Raw genomic sequence first — 21570 nt, 5'->3', positions numbered from 1 at the left:
TTAGTACTTTATGTGGTATATAAGTGTATGTAAAGATCATCAGAATCCAATTCCGAACACTTTGATTTTTCCCGGAAATCCACTAGATACGGAAAGAATTGAGTATAAGGTAACAGGATAAAAAGGATTTAAATTAAAGGATTTTAAGAGAGGATCATAAAAGGAATATAATGTATTGAGAAAGGTTAAGGAAACCCAAGTAATAAGATCCCGGGTATGATCTCTCAAACGATAAACGAAAACGAAAGTTAAGCGAACCGTATAACAGATCAGCGGTCATTAGGCAAACAATTAGGAAGTTAATCAAGGAGGTTAGGGATGATGAGGTCATCCAACCAATAAGGAGAGGACAAGTAAGGGATGATGACACAATAAGGTGATGTAAGCATGACATAGGAGGGAAGGAGGTGTGGATGAATGATAACCACACAAAGTTCAAGGTTATTAAGGTAATTAACCAAAATCTAAACAAAAACAACCAACCAAAAAACAAATCAAAGCAAAAAAACACAAAAATCTCCCTTTCTCCAAGCTTGCTCTCGGCTTTTCTTCTTTTTCAAAGAAGAAATTTTCAAAAATCAAGTTCCAAGCATTGTTAATATACAAGGTAATTATCTAAGGTTCCTTGTACATAGATATGGATGTCCTATAAGTTTAAGCTTCTAATTCCTTCACAATCTCTTCCAATAAATCAAGGAAGAAGATGGTGAATAGTAACCTTCAAGAAATAACTTTGGTTTTCTTGATTTTTTATGAAAGTTCAAGGTAGCTTAAGCATAGATCAAGGCTTCCATGGGCATTCCAAGGATCTTTCATTGATTAAAAGCTCCAAGGAAGGTATAAACTCCAAACCCTAGCTTTAGTTTTGAGTAATTAGGAATGCATATGATTGATATAGTATATATGAAGCATGATGCTTGTTTGTTTAAAGTTTGGTTGAGTTTGTAGAGATTAGTTGGTTTTGTGGTGTTTTTGGAGTTGTAAATCTTGATAATTAGTTAAAGAACTTAAGTAAAGCTTTTAGTTCATGTGGGGAATAAGTATAAATTGTTAATGTTGAGTTGTTGGGGCTGTTATGATGTAGTATGGATGGAGTTTTGATTTGGTTGTGATTGTGGATTGATTGGTGGTTGAATTGGAATAAAATTGGGAAATCGCGTAAACATAGCCGTCGTAATGTCCGATTTACTTTAGACTGCTTTTGTTCATAACATCAGAACCCTTGAACTCACTGTTAGGTTTTTACCATTGCCATGTTTAGATAGTTCCTGTTACAAGCTTCGTTTTGATATGTAGTTCGTTTGATTCCGATGTACGGTTTAGGAGAAACGACCGTTTTAAGTAACGACGTTTCGCGAACGAAACATTACCCCTCGCCTTACTTTGAAACCTTGGTAAAGGACCTTAAATGACTAATTGGGGTAAGAAACATTTATGTAAGGTGTAATAGGCAGTTGGTAAGACACTTGCGAAAGAATCTCCTTAAAACTCGTAATGGTAAATTTATTAAAAATGGGGGAGCCGAGGGTACTCGAGCGACTTAAGTAAATCATTAAGCGCGAAAGCGAACGTTAGGACTCTAAATGGTTAAAGTCTAGTTTCTTAAGCGACCGGGATCTAATTCCGACTTATGTTGTTATTCATAGGTTATCGGACCCACTCTAAGCTTAAGTCTATCCGGGAGCACTCAGGCAAGTTTTCTATCCGTTATACTGTTGTTGTGATGTATACACTTGTATATGCATTATCTTGTGATAGATGCATGATGGTTAAATTAGCAAATTCTTGCGATATATTGTAGCATGTGATATGGTACGTATGCATGCCTGTTTCGTATTCTTGCCATATATATCTGTTGTTCAGTTGATAATACCTATGCTAGAGAATAGCGGTAATTTGCATATACCCTTAGTATAGGGACCCAAAGTTGAAAACATTTTCTAAAACCGGGAGTCGAGGATCCCGAGTAGATTTTATTTATATATATATTTATATATATATGGTTATATTTTTCAAAACTATTAATCGAATAAGGTTTATTCGATAACTTTATATTATTTAATGAATATTATTTCGAATATTCATTCGAGGGCTTATGACTCGGCTTATTTTATTTATTGAATATTATTTCGAATATTCATTCGAGGGCTTATGACTCAGCTTATTATTTAATGAATATTATTTCGAATATTCATTCGAGGGCTTATGACTCAGCTTATTTATTTATTGAATATTATTTCGAATATTCATTCGAGGTCTTATGACTCAACTTATTTATTTATTGAATATTATTTCGAATATTCATTCGAGGGCTTATGACTCAGCTTATTTATTTATTGAATGTTATTTCGAATATTCATTCGAGGGCTTATGACTCAGGTTATTTTATTTATTGAATATTATTTGAATATTCATTTGAAGATCTATGACTCCGATTATTTGCTGAGATATATTCTTTATTTTATTAAAGAATAAGGTGTCGATAATCAAACTTACTTTTGATTATTCAAATAAAGATAGTACTTTCGTATAGGTATATCTTTGGTTATTTAATATTCATTTCAAGTATAAGTTTTAAAACTTCTACTTCAATTATTTTTATAAAGATTATTATTTATGGGAATATTATTTAAATAATAATATTCAGATATTTTCTAATATATTGGGACTGATTCATTTTGTTAAATCAGCATCACTCCAAACATTCTTAAAAATGTTTTGCGAGTCTTCAAAATGATTTTTAAAAGTTAGAACGGATCCCAAAACTCATTTTTATATTTAAGATCCTCCTTTCGAAGGGGATTTAAATACTCGCTCAAAACCTGAGGAATCCGGCTCTGTGGTGTGTTTTATATTCGCAACAAGGTTGCTGTCTTGATAAAAGAATTTTGATTACTTACCCAACACTCGGGAAGTAAAATTCTTGGAACAAGTTAATCCATTAACAGGCATCGCCTGGGAAATATCGGTGAGTTTTCCTTTCCAACTAGATACGACTTCTTGGTGGAGCTGTATCAACAAGTTTCTACTTGGGGAAAGGGGGGACGAGCTTTACGTTTCAGAGTCATGGATTTCATCTGAACTAGGAGTGGCATAAGTGGTCGAGTGGCGCCGGCCCAGCCTTATTATATTGGCCCAAAATGGCCTGGAAGTTCTGCTAAGACGGTCCATTCCTTAGGAGTCCCGTGTTCGGTTGACAAGTAAATCCGATAGGTTCTCCTCTACATGTAGAAAATGGTGGGGTTGTACTACTACGACTGATCATCGTAAGTGGTCTTCCTGGCGCGGCAAACTCCCATAATGAGTTCATCATCCAATTGGATATTTCTGCAACACTACCCAGAGCACTTCGATAGAAAGGCTACGGTTGGGCGATTGTTGAGTGTTGGCAGGGTCAAGTTTTCAAAATGATGTTTGCATCAAATGAAGTACTCATAACTTCATTTTATTTTGATGATATTTTAAAGATTTAATCTATTCAAATCTTGTCTTGTAGTCTCATCTATGTGATGAACTGTTGAAAGCTCATTATAACTTGAACGGTGGTAGTTCAAGCAGTATTTGGAAAAGATATAAGTATATTGGAGTATCTTGTAACTTCATCTTTTAAACTTATATCTAGTAAATGATTATCTGGTGCATGTTAAAGATTTTCAGAAAAACGTTGAGACAAGGTTAGATATATGAGATCACCTTGCAACGATATTTTTATACAGTTATAAACTGGAACTCTGTGTATATTATACATGTCAGAGGATTTCAAAGATTGTGAAAAGTATATATGTATGTATACTGAATATTTTGCGACTTCATCGCATTAAGATATCAAACTTGGAAATGGAACTCGTGACAACTCGGATCCCCGACCCCGGATTTGGGGGTGTTACAAGTATCCTCCCAAGGAATAGGTGCTTCCTTTTCAACAAATTTCTTCGCCAATTCTTCTTTGCCCAGAGTAGGTACTGGAGTCTCAACAGAAACACTGTCATCAGAACTTGAGGAAGACTCATTATGTTCTGATAGCTCAACAGTGTGTGAAGCAACTGGAGATTCAGGAATAACATCATCTAAATTCTGATCAGCAAAATTTATCTCCAGAGTTGGTGTCTTTGATGTAGATGGAGCTTCCAGATAAAGAACTTCAGCTATATTCAAATTATGAATATCTATTTCAGAATTATCAGTTTGTTCTTTAGCATCATCTGTAGCTTTAATAGGAGAGATAGGAGGGGTAATAACTGTATCATTAGTAGTGTCTTTGGCTTGAGCTGGAAGGGCTTCAATGAGAATTAGTTCTTGTGAGATCAGAGATTCCTGATCCCCTTCCCCAGCTTCTTCAGTATCTTCTGATATAGCCTTAGCCAAATACCTCATAGCCTTCATTTTCTTCAATCTCCTTGCCAATGAAGGAGTTGCTTCATCAGCATCAGAATTTACAGATTTCCTTTTCAAAGTATCAAAACTTTGAGCTGCTTTCTCTTTCTGAGAAGTAACATTCTCAACTTCAATTATCACAGGTTCAGATGCATAAACTCGTGCTTCAAATATTTCCTCTTCACTCTCAGACTCATCTCTGAGAATCATCTTCCTTATCTTTTGTGGAGGTTGAGGAACATACTTTGTCCTCTTAGAAGTTTTGGAAGATGAAAGTCTGGTTGTTTGTGCTGATGGTTGAGAAGTCTAAGGTGTTTATGTAGAGGTGGTAGGTGCTGATGGTTGAGGCTCTGATGTTGGACATCAGGATATAGTGCAGTATATTCAACTGGATCATAGATTATTAAGGCTTGTTTAACAAATAAAGGAACTAGGAGGGGTCTTAACACAGCCTTCTTATTATCAGTAGATAATAAGTCATTAAAAGCTCTTTTAGCTAGTCTGAATGATGGAATTAATTCACTAGCTGATTGAGGCTTATCATCACAACAAAAAGTATAAATAAGCTGACAGAATCTAGAAAAATAAATAGTATTTCTGTCTTCTATCATTCTATCCTCAATGAAACCTAAGACAGCACTTGCATAACTCTTCAATTGACCCAGCTTTGCCAATATCTTTTCATACCCCAGACTGGCCATCATATTTTGTAGAACTAGCTCCTCAACAGTAGAGTAAACGCAGTTCTCAGGCAGCGGAAGTGCTTGTCGAACCGTGGCCAATGTCACGACATGCTCATCCTCCCCTGATGAAAAGATTATACTTGGGGACCCTTGAGCACCACCATCATCATATACTCCACTTCTCCAGAACTCCAGCACTTGAGTTCCAGAGACTGCATCAGGTTGGGTCAGGGCGTACCCAATATCAGAATTAGCCAGAAAATCCTGAATGAAGTGAAGTTCTGATGGAACTTCAGCCTTGCTAAGAATGGCGGAGTAGTTGTTAGGAACAATCTTAGATCCATTGAAAATTACCTCTTTTGGTGCCATCTCTATAAGAAATTAAGTGAGAAAGAGAGTGTGCAAAGTGTTTGTTAAAAGTCCTGAAAGAAAACGCTTCAGAGAAAGTAAAAGAGATTAAGAATAGAAAAGTAAGTAAAAGGTTAGAAAATATTTTAACTCCCATATATATACTTTCTCCACTCAACAGTTATATTTTTTTTTGAACATGGGATACACTTTACACCTGGCACCATGTGAATAGTCAATAAACGGTTAGAGCAGGAGTTAATGAGAACATAAAATAAGCAATAATTACCGTGCACATGCAGTTTTTCAGGACATACACGTTAACCACTAACCCATAATGAGTATGACTGTTTTTATCTCAACCAAATTTATTCTGATTTAAATATGACTGTTTCAGATTTTACCACAAATAAGGTAAGTAAAAAAAAATGCCACGTAAGCATCAAAGATTCCATCAGGATTTAATATCAAAACTTAACTTATATCAGATTTTAACAGTCATCAGAACATGGCTTCTGTACTCAAAAAGTGAATATCTTTTTCTGGGATTCTTCATACAAACACTGATTTGTTTTCTTCAGAGTTAGTCATCAGAACTTCCATCAGAACTTATCCTCAGAATTCATGCAAATGACACTTAATTATTTGTAAAAAACAACTTAATCACCACAATAATTTTCATCATTCATATAGAGTGAAAGTGTGTGCATTCAGCAAAATATCAGATAAAGATTAAAGTCTGATCAACTTTAGTACATCTTAGAAATAAGGCATAACTAAGAAAAATGCTTAAAATCTGTCATCAGTCATGATGTCTACTATAGAACAAATTTATTCATGAGTCCACCTCAACTGTTTGTGCTCATTTTATGCATCTTTTAAAATTCCTTTTTACAGTGGTTTCTCAGTGTAAGTGAGTCACGACTGCTTATCAGAATTTATGCTGTTATTAGAGTATTTCTCCAGTAATCATAGGGTGTGAAAAGTCACCAAGAAATTTTTTGCTTTTCTAATGCATATTACTTAATACCAGCAATGCACCTGGGTCTTCCCTTCCACATTTTTACTCTAGATCTCAAAGGAGTACCTGACTTTTATTCTTTTCTTTTCTTTTGATAAGTGAGGCTTATCAGCACTTAGTTCATTCTTAAGATTTACTGACATCAGAATTTGACAGATAAGAAACAAGAATCTAGTTTGTGACTTAGTAATAAGATACACAAAGTAAACTTGACTAAGCTCAATATCAGAATCTGCTTGTGTTAATGAGTTTCCACATAAACAACTAATTCAAACATGGGATTTCTAGTATGTTAAAGACTACTAGGTCAGCATCTAGCACAGTTATCCTCATTGGATTGAATAGCCACAGAACATTCAAAACACTTATCAGAGTATATAAATCCACATCAGATAACAATCAGCATTTAATGAATTTCCAAATTAAGCACAGATTACATATAGATAATAGAATCTGTAAACACTAATCATAAAGTCTGATGCATGAGAACAAAAACTAAGCAGATTTAGAGAAAGAACCTGAAACCATTCCAAGTTCATTTACCAATCTTATAAAAGTAGCTTCACATAGTGGTTTTGTGAAGATATCTGCTAGCTGTTGATCTGTTGGAACAAAATGCAATTCCACTGTACCTTCATCCACATATTCCCATATGAAATGGTACCTAATGCTGATGTGCTTTGTCATTGAGTGTTGAACTGGATTACCTGTCATAGCAATAGCACTTTGATTATCACAGTAAATAGGGATTTTAGAAAATTCTAACCCATAATCCAGTAACTGATTCTTCATCCAAAGAATCTGTGCACAACAGCTTCCTGCAGCAATATATTCTGCTTCTACAGTTGATGTGGAAATTGACTTTTTTACTTGCTAAACCAAGAAACCAATCTGCCTCCAACAAATTGGCAGCTTCCACTAGTGCTTTTCCTGTCTATTTTGCATCCTGTAAAATCTGCATCTGAGTAACCAATTAGCTTAAAATTAGATTCCCTAGGATACCACAATCCTAGATCAGCTGTACCCTTAAGGTAATTGAAAATTCTTTTCACAACTAATAAGTGAGGTTCTCTTGGATCAGCCTGAAATCTTGCACAAAGACAGGTAGCATACATGTTATCAGGTCTACTTGCAGTTAGATAGAGTAAGGAGTCAATCATACCTCTGTAGTTAGTAATATCTACTAATTTACCAGTATCTTTATCTAACATGGTTGCAGTGGCCATGGGAGTGGATGTAGTTGAACAATCTTGCATTCCAAATTCTTCAGTAAATTTCTGGTATACTAGGATTGACAGATAAAAGTGCCTTCTGCAGTTTGCTTGAATTGAAGGCCCAGAAAATAGCTGAGTTCTCCCATCATACTCATTTGATATCTTGACTGCATTAGCTTTGCAAACTTCTCACACAGTTTGGAATTAGTAGAACCAAATACGATTTCATCAACATATATATGTACCAAAAGTAAGTCCTTTCCATGGTTGAGGTAGAATAAAGTCTTGTCAATTGTGCCTTTATAAAATCCACTTTCCAGAAAGAATTGAGCTAAAGTCTCATACCATGCTTTTGGAGCTTGCTTAAGGCCATAAAGTGCTTTGTCAAGCCTGTAGACATGATTGGGAAATTTAGGATCTACAAAGCCTGAAGGTTGTTCAACATATACCTCTTCTTCCAATTCTCCATTGAGAAAAGCACTTTTTATATCCATTTGAAAGACTTTAAACTTCTTGTGAGCAGCATAAGCCAAAAAGATCCTTATGGCTTCTAATCTAGCAACCGGTGCAAATGTTTCATCATAATCAATACCCTCCTGTTGAGAGTAGCCTTTAGCAACCAGTCTTGCTTTATTCCTTGTAATTATGCCATCACTGTCAGTTTTGTTTCTGAACACCCATTTTGTACCAACAACTGATCAGTTCTTTGGTCTTGGCACCAGGGTCCATACTTTATTTCTTTCAAATTCATTTAACTCTTCCTGCATTGCTTGCACCCAATCAGCATCTTGAACAGCTTCTTCCACTTTCTTTGGTTCAGTCTGAGATAGAAAAGAATGATAGAGACATTTATTTGAAGTTGCAGTTCTAGTTCTGACACCTGCTTCAGGATCTCCAATAATTAAATCAGGTGTAAATGCTTTGGTCCACTTCCTTGCAGATTGAAGTTGATCTCTAGAACTGGATCCTCCCCTGTGATCCATGTTGTCTCCATTAGCATTTTATGATGCTCCCCCTGTAGTTATGCTCTCTGAGACTTCAGAATTTGAATTTGATTTTTCAGGAGTTGAAGAATCAGAGCTTCCTAAATTATCAAAATTTGGCTCATCAGAACTAGATGAATCTGAACTTGAAGAGTCAGTGACAGGTTCCGATGCTTCTCGAGAGTCTTGAGATGTTGTAGGTTCATCAGCTTGCTCCCCTGGACAGGTGTATTTTCCTTTGGAGTTATTACCACAGTTTCAACAACATCAGAACTTAATCCATCAGAACTTACAGGATCAGAATTTCCAGAATCAGAATTTAAATCTTCATTCTCAAATCTCAGCTGATCATGATCATCGAAATCTTCAAGTCCAGTAATCTTCTTACCATCAAAAGGGACATTGATAGATTCCATGACAACTCTTGTTCTTAAATTGTAGACTCTGAAGGCTTTTGTGGAAAGTGGATATCCAACAAAGATTCATTTATCAGCTTTTAGATCAAATTTTGACAGCTGTTCAGGATGAGTCTTAAGAACAAAACACTTGCAACCAAATACATGAAAGTATTTCAGATTTGGCTTCTTTTTCTTCACCATCTCATATGGTATTTTTCCATGCTTGTTTATGAGTGTAGCATTTTTTGTAAAACAAGCAGTCTACACAGCTTCAGCCCAAAAATAGGTTGGCACCTTTGCTTCATCAAGCATAGTTCGTGCAGCTTCAATGAGAGTCATGTTCTTTCTTTCTACAACTCCATTTTGCTGTGGAATTCCAGGTGCAGAAAATTCCTGTTTGATTCTATGATCTTTGCAGAACTCTTCCATGATTGAATTCTTGAACTCAGTGCCATTATCACTCCTTATTATTTTAACAGAATCTTTGATCAATTTATCTAGCTGTTTGACATGATCAGTTAGAGTAAATGCAGTTTAATTCTTCTTCTTCAAGAAATACACCCAAGTGTACCTTGTGAACTCATCCACTATAACCATAGCATATTTCTTTTTTGCAATAGACATGACATTGACTGGACTAAATAGATCAACATGCAGTAGGTGATAAGGCTCAAGAATTGATGACTCAGTTTTGCTCTTGAAAGAAGATTTTCTTTGTTTTGCCTTCTGACATGAATCACATAGGCCATCAGGAGCAAATACTGTTTTTGGCAGTCCTCTCACAAGATCTTTCTTTACAAGCTCATTTATATTGTTAAAATTTAAATGAGAGAGTTTCTTGTGCCAATTCCAGCTTTCTTCAATTGATGCTCTACTCAACAGACAGATTGAAGAACCATCAGTACTTGTTGAAAGTTTGGCTTCATAAATGTTACCATGCCTATAACCTTTCAGAACCACTTTGCCTGTTGAATTACTTATAACTTCACAGTGTTCTTCAAAGAAATCCACATGATAACCTCTGTCACAGATTTGACTTATACTCAACAGATTGTGTTTAAGTCCTGAGACAAGAGCTACTGATTCAATGATGACATTCCCAAGATTGATCTTGCCATATTCCAGAGTTTTTCCAATGTTGCCATCTCCATAAGAAACTTCTGGGCCAACTTTTTCCACAAAATCTGATAGCAGGGCTTTATTTCCAGTCATATGTCCTGAACATCCACTGTCTAGAACTAGGATGTTGATAGGGATAAATAAATTATGATTGTATAATTAAATACTGCATTAATTGTACAAGTTGTGGGCTGCTAGGCCCAATAAAAAGATATATGAAACTCAGACCAGAAAGGTTAAGCCTGATGGACCAGATCAGGCCTGATGGAATAAAAAAGGCCCAAAAGCCCTAATTATTAATTAATTTCGTAATTAATTAATAAGGGAAAAATCAGCTATTGAGAAGAGTCCCGATAAGGATATAAATCCTTATAGATTAGCCTCAAGGGGACCTAAAAGGATAAGGAATCAGCTTCCTACTTCCTAGGACTCCTAAGTCTATCCTAATTCAGAGGCTTGTCCACCAAGTCTCCTATACCAAGTCCAATTCAAGGACTCCCACATCTATATAAGGGGCCTCACCCCACAAATCAGAACTACGTTTTTTGGCTTGATTCTCTAATTCACAGAGATACGTAGGCATCTCGTAAAGGTAGATTGAGTCACGAAACACGAGAGCAGCCATTAAAGGCCTTGAGCTCCCGAATCTTAGTATTAAATATAGCAAGTAATAACCTTGATTTCTTATCCATAACATTTGGCGCCGTCTGTGGGAAAAACGGAACAACAACCATGGCGAGAACACGGAGAACAACCAGCACTCTGGAGGAGGGAACACCATCAGGGACAACCCAGGTGATTTCATCAACCGTGGAGGTTCCTCCCCATTCAACTTATGCATCTACTCAGGGGGAAGCCCAGACAGGGGCAACTCAACCTCAGCCACAAGGGACAACTCCCCCGACTATTCAAGGTACGAATCTTCAAGTTCAGCAAGTACATATCCTGTGAATTCTCGACCCGTCGGGTATGAATATTCAACTGTTGTTACTACTAACCCCCCTTATGGGATGCCCCTTCACCCTGAGGTTGGAGGAAGCGGATATGCTGGGCGAAGCGAAGCACGAGGGCGGTCGCCCCCCTATATACGAGGTTTGGATCCTATCCCTGAGGATCGGGAATTTTCTGGTCCATACACTGAGAGAGACTCCGAATCTTCGGATGATGAAGTGGCCCCGAGAAGGAGGCGCCCTGGAAAAGAGCCAATAGCCGATGGAAGGCAACGCCCCCAAAGCACCCCAGGGGCGAATCCCCAAGAAGTGCAGGAAAAGATCAGGGCTCATGAGGCTGAAATCCAAAGGCTGAGGCGTGATTTGGAGGCTCACCAAGCCACCAGACCCCACATACCTCCTAGGGGGAGAAATCCTCCTCCTATCATAGACCTGGATGGTCCGGTAAGAAGAAGGGCTGCTGTCCCAAGAACTGATCCGAGCAATCTCCTTCCCCTTGGAGATCCTGATGATCCAACTCCACCCTTCACAGAAGAGATAATGAATGCCCATGTCTCAAGGAAATTAAAGATGCCCACTATCAAAGCCTATGATGGCACGGGAGACCCCGCTAATCATGTTAGGACATTCTCTAATGCACTGCTGCTGCAACCCGTGAATGATGCTATAAAATGTCGGGCCTTCCCTCAAACCCTGTCGGGTATGGCTCAAAGATGGTACAGTCGCCTACCCCCAAATTCTATTGGATCATTCAGAGAACTAAGTCAGGCTTTTATTAAGCAATTCATCAGTGGAAGAGTCCATGAGAAAAGTTCAGCATCTCTTATGAGTCTTGTGCAAGGAGCTAAGGAATCCTTAAGAGATTACCTGAATCGTTTTACAAAGGAGGCTTTAAAAGTCCCAGATCTTGATGATAAGGTAGCCATGATAGCATTGCAACAAGGAACTAGGGATGAGTTTTTTAAGATGTCTTTGGCCAAACGACCCCCTGAGAGCATGTTGCAGCTCCAAGAGAGGGCAGGGAAGTATATCAAGGTTGAAGAAAGTATGAGGAAGACCGTAGTAAGTAATGAGCCCACTGGAGGCAAGAAACGAAAAACTGATTTGGAGTATATCGCTAAGGACAAATATCCTAGAACCGAACAAAACCCTGATTCAACCCCCAAGAAGGGAGGACCTGGGCAAAAGTTCACTGAATACACTAAGCTGAATGCTCCCAGAAGTCAGATTTTGATGGAGATTGAGAAAGACAGAGATATTCGCTGGCCTAAGCCCTTGAAGGCTGATCCCGCCAAGCTAGATAGGGGCAAGTATTGCAGGTTTCACAAAGATGTTGGCCATGACACCGATGAGTATAGGCAATTGAAAGATGAAATTGAGTTTTTGATTCGAAAAGGAAGATTGAATAAGTATACTGGAGATGGAGGGGACAGAAATAATAATGGAAGGAAGAACTTTGAAGATCGTAGGAGGGACCAAGATGATCAGGGGCGGAATCCCCAACCTAGAGGACCAGTTATAAACACCATTTATGGAGGGCCGAGACCTCAAGGGCCTGTGATAAACACGATTTTTGGAGGTCCAACTGCTGCTGGATTGTCCAAAAATTCCAGAAAGGCATATACTAGAGAGGTTATGCATATTGTTGGAGAAGCCCCGAAGAGGGCCAGGACAGAAGTAACATTGGCTTTTGATGATTCCGACCTAGAGGGTGTGAAGTTTCCCCATGACGACCCGCTGGTCATAACACCAATAATAGGAAATAGCCCGGTTAAGAGGGTCCTTGTGGATAATGGTGCTTCTGTGGATATCTTGCTCCACGACACCTTTCTAAGGATGGGGTATAACGACTCCCAGTTAACACCAACCGACATGCCGATATATGGATTTGCTGGAGTAGAATGTCCTGTGGAAGGGATAATCAAGTTGCCAACCACCATAGGTACGGAGCCAAGGCAAGCAACGCAGATGCTGGATTTTGTAGTGGTAAAGGCTAGCTCAACTTATAATGCTATCATGGGGAGAACAGGGATACATGCCTTCAAGGCAGTCCCCTCTTCCTACCATTCAGTCATGAAGTTTCCCACCCGAAACGGGATTGGAGAAGAGAGAGGAGATCAAAAAATGGCTAGAAGCTGTTATGTGGCCTCTTTGAGGGCAGACGGAGTCGGGGGGCAGGTTCTTCCTATTGAAGATATGGATGTTCGAGAAAATGATGAGAATAGAGGAAGGCCAGCAGAAGAATTGGTTTCGGTTCCTTTAGATCCCAAGAATCCTGAGAGGATGACTTTCATTGGAGCCACATTAGAGGAGCCCCTTAGAGGGAAGTTAGTGAAATTTTTGCAAGAAAATAGTGATGTGTTTGCATGGTCAGCAGCTGATATGCCAGGCATAGACCCGGAGTTAATTACTCACAAGCTAAACGTGGATCCAAGTCGGAAGACAGTGAAACAAAAGAAAAGAAATTTTGCCCCGGAAAGACAAGAGGCTATAAAGCAGGAAGTGGAAAAGCTCTTAGAGGCTGGTTTCATTGAGGAGATTCAATTTCCGGAGTGGTTAGCAAACCCTGTAATGGTGAAGAAGGCTAATGGAAAGTGGAGGATGTGTATAGACTTCACCGATCTGAATGATGCATGCCCCAAAGACTGTTTTCCGCTGCCTAGAATTGATACTTTGATTGATGCCACCGCTGGACATGAGATGCTGAGTTTCATGGATGGGTTTAGCGGATACAACCAGATCAAAATGCATAAGGATGACATTCCAAAGGTATCATTTATCACTAACTTTGGTGTTTATTGTTATCTTGTTATGGCGTTTGGTCTCAAGAATGCAGGAGCCACCTATCAAAGGTTGGTGAATAAAATTTTTAAGGATCTTATTGGGAAGACTATGGAAGTCTATGTTGATGACATGCTAGTCAAGAGTCTAGTAAAGACTGATCATATAACCCATTTGAGGGAAGCTTTTGAGGTCCTGAGGTACCACAAGATGATGTTGAATCCCACGAAGTGTGCTTTCGGAGTAGGATCTGGAAAATTCTTGGGATTGATGGTCTCAAAGAGGGGAATTGAGGCTAACCCCGATAAAATAAAGGCAATCCTGGACATGGAACCCCCAACAACTGTCAAGGATGTTCAGAAACTCACAGGAAGGGTTGCTGCGCTAGGACGATTCATCTCCAAGTCAGGAGATAAGTGATTGTCATTCTTCAAGTCATTAAAGAACATTAAAGACTTTGTATGGAGTGAGGAAAATCAGAAGGCATTTGAAGAGTTAAAGAAGTATATGGGCCAGGCCCCGTTGTTGGCCAAGCCAGTTCTGAGTGAAGTTTTATTCTTGTACTTGGCTGTTTCAGAAAGCGCCTTGAGCGCAGTGTTGGTTAAGGAGGAACTGAAAGTCCAGAAACCTGTGTACTACGTCAGCAAAATTTTGCATGGTGCTGAGTTGAATTATTCAGCCATACCTCAAGACAAGGGAGTCGACAATGGGGACAAGGAGAAAGAATATTGGGTTCTCTATTTTGATGGAGCATCAAAAACAAATTCCAGTGGAGCAGGGTTGGTTTTGCAAAGCCCTGATGGATTCTAAATTTAGTATGCCATGAAGCTAGACTTCCCAACCACAAACAATGAGGCAGAGTATGAAGCCCTGATTGCTGGCCTTGGTCTAGCTGGGACACTTAGAGTCAAAAACTTAAAGGTCCGTGGAGACTCGAAGCTGATCATATCCCAGGTAAAGGGAGAATTTGAGGCAAGAGATGATACGATGGCTAAGTATGTTCGCCTAGTAAGGGCTGTGATGACCCAATTTAATGAATGCCATGTTGAACACATTCCAAGGGAAGAAAATGCTAAGGCAGATGCGCTATCAAAGTTTGCTTCATCTGAGATTGAAGAAAGTTCAAGGAGTGTGTACTTCCGTGTTTTGAAGACACGAAGCATAGATGTTAAGCTTGTGGCTCCCGTAGGCTTGGGGACGTCATGGATTGATCCCATCAAGGCTCACATTCAGACCGGTTGGTTGCCAAATGATGCAACTGAAGCACGGAAGTTAACTGTTCGGGCACTAAGGTACTCTTTGATAGATGGGATTCTTTACAAAAGATCTTTCGTGGTTCCCTACTTGAGGTGTCTCAGGCCCGATGAGGCACGTTTGGCTCTTGAAGAAGTGCATGAAGGTATTTGTGGACAACACTTGGGGGGCAGGGCCTTGGCTCATAAGATAACCCGTTTAGGCTTCTATTGGCCAGAAATGATGGCTGATGCCAAAGAATATGTAAAGAAGTGTGATCGCTGTCAGAAACATGCACCAGTGGCCAGACAACCCCCCGAGATGCTGACCTCTATCAACTCACCTATTCCCTTTGCTATGTGGGGGATGGATATTCTAGGGCCTTTTCCTATGGCCACAGCACAAAGGAAGTTTCTGATTGTAGCCATTGATTATTTCACTAAGTGGATTGAAGCCAAGCCCTTGGCCAAAATCACAACTAAACAGGTTGCACAATTCCTGTGGGAAAACATTATGTGCCGATATGGAATTCCCCGTATCCTCGTCACTGACAATGGAACATAATTCAACAACGAGGAATTCAAGAAGTATTGCGAAGAAAATGAAATTGAGTTACGGTTCACCTCTGTGGCTCACCCGCAAGCCAATGGGCAAGCGGAGGTAGCAAATCGGATAATCCTGGATGGACTAAAGAAGAGAATCGAAAAGTCAAGAAATAATTGGGTGGATGAGATACTTCCCATATTATGGGCCTATAGGACTACCTGTAGAGTCATGACAAATGCAACTCCTTTTATGTTGGCATATGGGGCAGAAGCAGTAGTTCCCGTGGAGATATCACATTCCTCTCCAAGGATTCAGGCTTTTGATGAAAAAGAAAATGAGGAAGGGCAGAAGTTAGCCCTGGATTTAATCGATGAAGTGCGAGATAAAGCACACGCAAAGATAGTAGAATATCAGAAAAAGGCTTCATTCTACTACAACCTAAGGGTTAAAGAGAGATTTTTCAAACAAGGTGACCTAGTCTTGAGAAAAATAGAGGCTTCTGGTGTCGGACAGAAAGGAAAGCTTGCCCCAAATTGGGAAGGGCCGTATAGAGTCAAGAGCGTTCAGGGTAGAGGAACCTACAAGCTGGAGACTATGGATGGTTTTGAAGTCCCGAGAACCTGGCACGCACAAAACCTGAAGGTTTACTACGTGTAAGATGGTCGAAGTACGATTCTCACTTGTCATTATGACAAGTAGGTTTAAAAGCACCTTGAAGCTTTGTTTGCATAGTATTTTTCTTTTTTAGCTATTATAGATCAGGGTCGAACCCATATTATGTAAGGTTTTGGAAAACCAGACTTGAAATTGAAGAGTTCGAAATTATTTCAACCTATGGATGTTTGAGTTGTGATAATACTTGTGTGGCCCATTAAGCCAAGTTTGAATATTAAAGTATCGGAAAAATGAAGGAGAGAATGCAAATAAGGAAAGTAGCATAGCCCCGCAGGGTAATAAGTTTTAATACAAACAAAAGTCCAGACATAAATTAAGGATAAAATTACAAAATAGAAAAACTACTCCTCCATGTGGGAGCCTTCATTCTCTTTCTCCTTATCAGCGCCTTCAGCGTCCTTCGCAGGAGAAGCGGGAGGAGAAGCAGTGTTAGGATCCAAGATGCGATCATCTGGCTGAGGAGAGTCGAAGAGGGCATCTATGCTGTCCTCTGACTCAGCCTGCTCAGGACTTATAAAGTCCTTAGGGTCGACTAAGCCCTGGTACTTCTCAGAAACAGCCTTCACGGCCGCATCCCATCCCTGAGTGAACTGTAGGGAGTAAAGACCCTCATCATGAATCTCCATGAGATTCTTAAACTTGTCAGAATCCATGTAGTCATCAATGAGCTTATCCTTATCGCTCCTAAGTTTCACCAGCTCGGAATGAGCCTTAGCCAGCTCCTCTTTCTTCGTGTCTAGCTTCTTCTCTAGGACCTTGGCTCTCTCCTCCCACTTCTTCATCTCCTTTTCAAAAACATCAGAGTTACCCTTCCAAGATCTAGCCTGATGTAGGGCCGCCTGGAAATAGGTATTACTCTGCAAAGAAATATGTATGAGTTGGCGCAAATTTATTGGGATACAAGAAAAGTTGAAATTCACAAAAGGAAGAGAAGAAAAAAGAAAATTACCGCAGCTTGGGCTTGAGAGCCCAGAAGCTCAATAGTCTCGACATCACTCCCCGTAACAATGTCAGTGAAATCATGGGGAGTGATGGAATGGTACGACCAATCCTTGGCATGTTTGGTGGATCCAACCACCGTATCGCTCCTCCTGAAGCCCCAGTTAGGCCTGAAGGAATGTGCCTTAAGTGGAGGATCCACATCGTCCCCCAGCTCGACCACCGGGACGTGGGGCTTAAGGAAAGTAGGACCGTCAGGTTTGCTCCTGGGATCCCTGTTTAACTTGGCCCTCTTCTGGCGGCCAGATTCCCCCTCCTTGGGCCTATTGACGTTATTAATAGCCTCACAAGCTGAAAGGAAAAGCAGAAGGAATATTAAAATCCAGAAAAAAGAAAAAGTACGGTTAAAGAGAAGGAAAAATAATTTCGCAGGTATAAGTTTACCCTTATCACTGGCCTGGGAGAGACCAACTTTCTTCAAGGAAAACTCCTCTAAAAGGGTCCAGGTGTCTGTTTTCCCATCGTCTGAAATTAAGGCTTGGTAGGCCACCTCCTCCTCATCAGTTAATCTGATGCTACCAGGACTACCATATGATACTTTGCAAAATGGCCTACGGAAGAGTGTGGCCCAATCACCCCCAGCCCAGGTCAGCCTAACAAACGCATCCCTCCATTTAGGGTTGTTCTCGACTATAGAGTTACTATCAAAGATATGGGGAATTTTGGGCCGTTGGCGAATTAAAACCCAGCCCGGCTGACTCATGGAACTATTATAGAATTGGAAAACTTTCCTAAAGACTGCTACGGAAAGAGGAAAGCTATTCCTGAGACAAAGGACCATAAAACAGATAATGTTCCTCCAGGCGTTAGGAGGGAGTTGACAAGGGTTGATTCGTACATCAGCTAGTAAACGAGGAATAAATTCGTGAAATGGGAACCTAAGACCTGCGGTCAGGGCTCCTCGATAAATGAACAGGGTATCCCCTTCCCAATTACAAGTCCTATCCCCAGGGGCGGCTGGAGTGATCCTAAGGTGGGGTGGAAGTCTGTACAGGGTATTCATAGACTCTATCCTACCATCTAACTCATGAAAAGTGTTACCATGATTATACGAATCTAACTCAGACAGAGAAGGATATTCATCACCTCTCGAGTTAATCATATCAATGAGGGAAGTATATGGAGATTGAATTTGGATGTTTGTACCTCTCTTAGAGACATTCATCTTCTGCAAACGAGCTAGGTCACGGTCCGCCATTAATATGCTTCGGTTGAAGGCTTGAAACCCAGAAATACTTGAGAATGGAGGAGCTGCGGTGGCTTTGGTCGCCGGAAATCGCCTTCAAAAGGGAGAACTTTAGAGAAAAATGTGAGATGAAATGAGAAGTGGGAAGTGAAGTGAGGATTCTCACTCCACACTACACTTATATAGGCGAAAAGCTCGGAATACGAGGCATTTTTAGGCCCATTTAACCAGGCCCAACCTAAAGGCCCATCTACAAGAAGTATCAGGAACAATCTAGAAGCTCCTGTGGAATTTAAAAAGTCAAAAATCGACCAGAACCTTAATATGGTTCGATCAGAGTCCTGATCGATGCAAAAGAGAGTCCTGATCGATATCTTATTCGAACAGGAGGGAAGAAATCCCCTAAGATCGATCAGAGTCCTGATCGACAGAGAAAAGAGTCCTGATCGATATCTTATTCGAACAGGAGGGAAGAAATCCCCTAAGATCGATCAGAGTCCTGATCGACACAGAAGAGAGTCTTGATCGGTATCTTATTCGAACAGGAGGGAAGAAATCCCCTAAGATCGATCAGAGTCCTGATCGACGGAGAACAGAGTCCTGATCGATATTCCATTCGATCAGAATGGTCGAGAGCCATTTAATTCGTTCAGAGTCCTGATCGAAATCGATCAGGAATCCTGGTCGATTAAGCCCGTGTAGCAATCGACTAGGGTGTCACTTTGAAGGCCAATTCGTTCAGAATCCTGATCGAAATCGATCAGGAATCCTGGTCGATTAAGCCCGTGTAGCAATCCACTAGGGTGTCACTTTGAAGGCCAATTCGGTCAGAATCCTGATCGAAATCGATCAGGAATCCTGTCGACCAGAGTGTAAGATCCTGAGCTAATTCGATCAGGATCCTAATCGATTTTGGCTGCATCCTGATCGATTTTGTCTGCATCCTGATCGATTTCGAATGCATTCTGATCGATTTTAAGCCAGAAAATTAAGGATAAGTCCCGGGAAATTAGGGAAAAATCCAGAAAATTAAGGATAAGTCCTGGGAAATTAGGGAAAAATCCAGAAAATTAAGGATAAGTCCCGGGAAATTAGGGAAAATCCAGAAAATTAAGGATAACTCCCGGAAAATTAGGGAAAAATCCAGAAAATTAAGGATAAGTCCCGGGAAATTAGGGAAAAATCCAGAAAATTAAGGATAAGTCCCGGGAAATTAGGGAAAATCCAGAAAATTAAGGATAAGTCCCGGAAAATTAGGGAAAAATCCAGAAAATTAAGGATAAGTCCCGGGAAATTAGGGAAAAATCCAGAAAATTAAGGATAAGTCCCGGGAAATTAGGGAAAAATCCAGAAAATTAAGGATAAGTCCCGGGAAATTAGGGAAAATCCAGAAAATTAAGGATAAGTCCCGGAAAATTAGGGAAAAATCCAGAAAATTAAGGAAAAAATCCAGAAAATTAGGGAAAAATCCCAGAAAATAAGGAAAAAATCCCGGAAATAAGGGAAAAATTCCTGGAAATTAAGATAATTCCTGAATAAAAGGAAAAATTCATTGTAAATGTGTAGGTCGCTCCACACTTTACGGAAAAACGAAACCCTGTAAGGGAACAAATAGACTTAACTTCTGCGAAACCTAATCAATGTTTCCCAAAAGTTGGGGGGCAAATGATAGGGATAAATAAATTATGATTGTATAATTAAATACTGCATTAATTGTACAAGCTGTGGGCTGCTAGGCCCAATAAAAAGATATATGAAACTCAGACCAGAAAGGTTAAGCCTGATGGACCAGATCAGGCCTGATGGAATAAAAAAGGCCCAAAAGCCCTAATTATTAATTAATTTCGTAATTAATTAATAAGGGAAAAATCAGCTATTGAGAAGAGTCCCGATAAGGATATAAATCCTTATAGATTAGCCTCAAGGGGACCTAAAAGGATAAGGAATCAGCTTCCTACTTCCTAGGACTCCTAAGTCTATCCTAATTCAGAGGCTTGTCCACCAAGTCTCCTATACCAAGTCCAATTCAAGGACTCCCACATCTATATAAGGGGCCTCACCCCACAAATCAGAACTACGTTTTTTGGCTTGATTCTCTAATTCACAGAGATACGTAGGCATCTCGTAAAGGCAGATTGAGTCACGAAACACGAGAGCAGCCATTAAAGGCCTTGAGCTCCCGAATCTTAGTATTAAATACAGCAAGTAATAACCTTGATTTCTTATCCATAACAGATGTTCTTCCTGTTGCCCTGCAATCACAAAGACCACTAATGATTAGTTTTAAGGACCCAGACTTGCTTGGATCCTTTGTCCTTTTTAAGTTTATTAACATTTGCAGCAGATTTAGCATCAGAGTTTATGCTAACATTTTTCTTTTCAGTATTAACAGTATCAGACTTTGCATCATACTTTACACTAGAAGGAATTAAAGCAACTTTCTTCAAAGAAGGTTTTATCTGATAATAATCATAGTACAAACTATGATATTCCTTACAAGTATAAATGGAATGCCATATACTACCACAATGAAAACAAGGATTTTATGGCTTAAACCTAACAGACTGACTCTTAACTCCTGACTTAGAAGGTAAGGGGTTTATATTCTTATTCTTCCTGCTAAAAGAAGCCAGATGGTTAGAGTTTCCACAGTTATAACATTTTTTTTCTAGGAGCATTAGGAACAGCCATATAATTGTTGCTTTTATTCACTACTTCCTTTCCATTCCTATTTTTCCTAGCTGCCTTTACCTTGTTTATACTGGTAATCTCTTTCAGCTTATGTTTAAGCTGCTTCTTTGTCATTAAGCCTATGTTAACTTCAGTTGGTTTATCCTGTTCTAATTTGTCAGAAGTTGACTCTGCTATCACTTCTGTCTCAATGTCTTTCATCTTTTCAGAATCAGACTTTACAGTTTTAGCTACAAATTTAACAGGATTTACCTTTGGCTTAGTAGTCTGTTTAACGATAATTGGCTTAACTTGTTCAGTTCCTTTTTCATTTTTCTCATCTCCATATCCTAAGCCCTATTTCCAGTTCCCACTACTTAGTATATTCTG

Source organism: Apium graveolens, chromosome 5, assembly GCF_009905375.1.
Source record: "Apium graveolens cultivar Ventura chromosome 5, ASM990537v1, whole genome shotgun sequence".
Taxonomy (NCBI): Eukaryota; Viridiplantae; Streptophyta; class Magnoliopsida; order Apiales; family Apiaceae; genus Apium; species Apium graveolens.
This window is presented reverse-complemented; position numbering follows the sequence as displayed.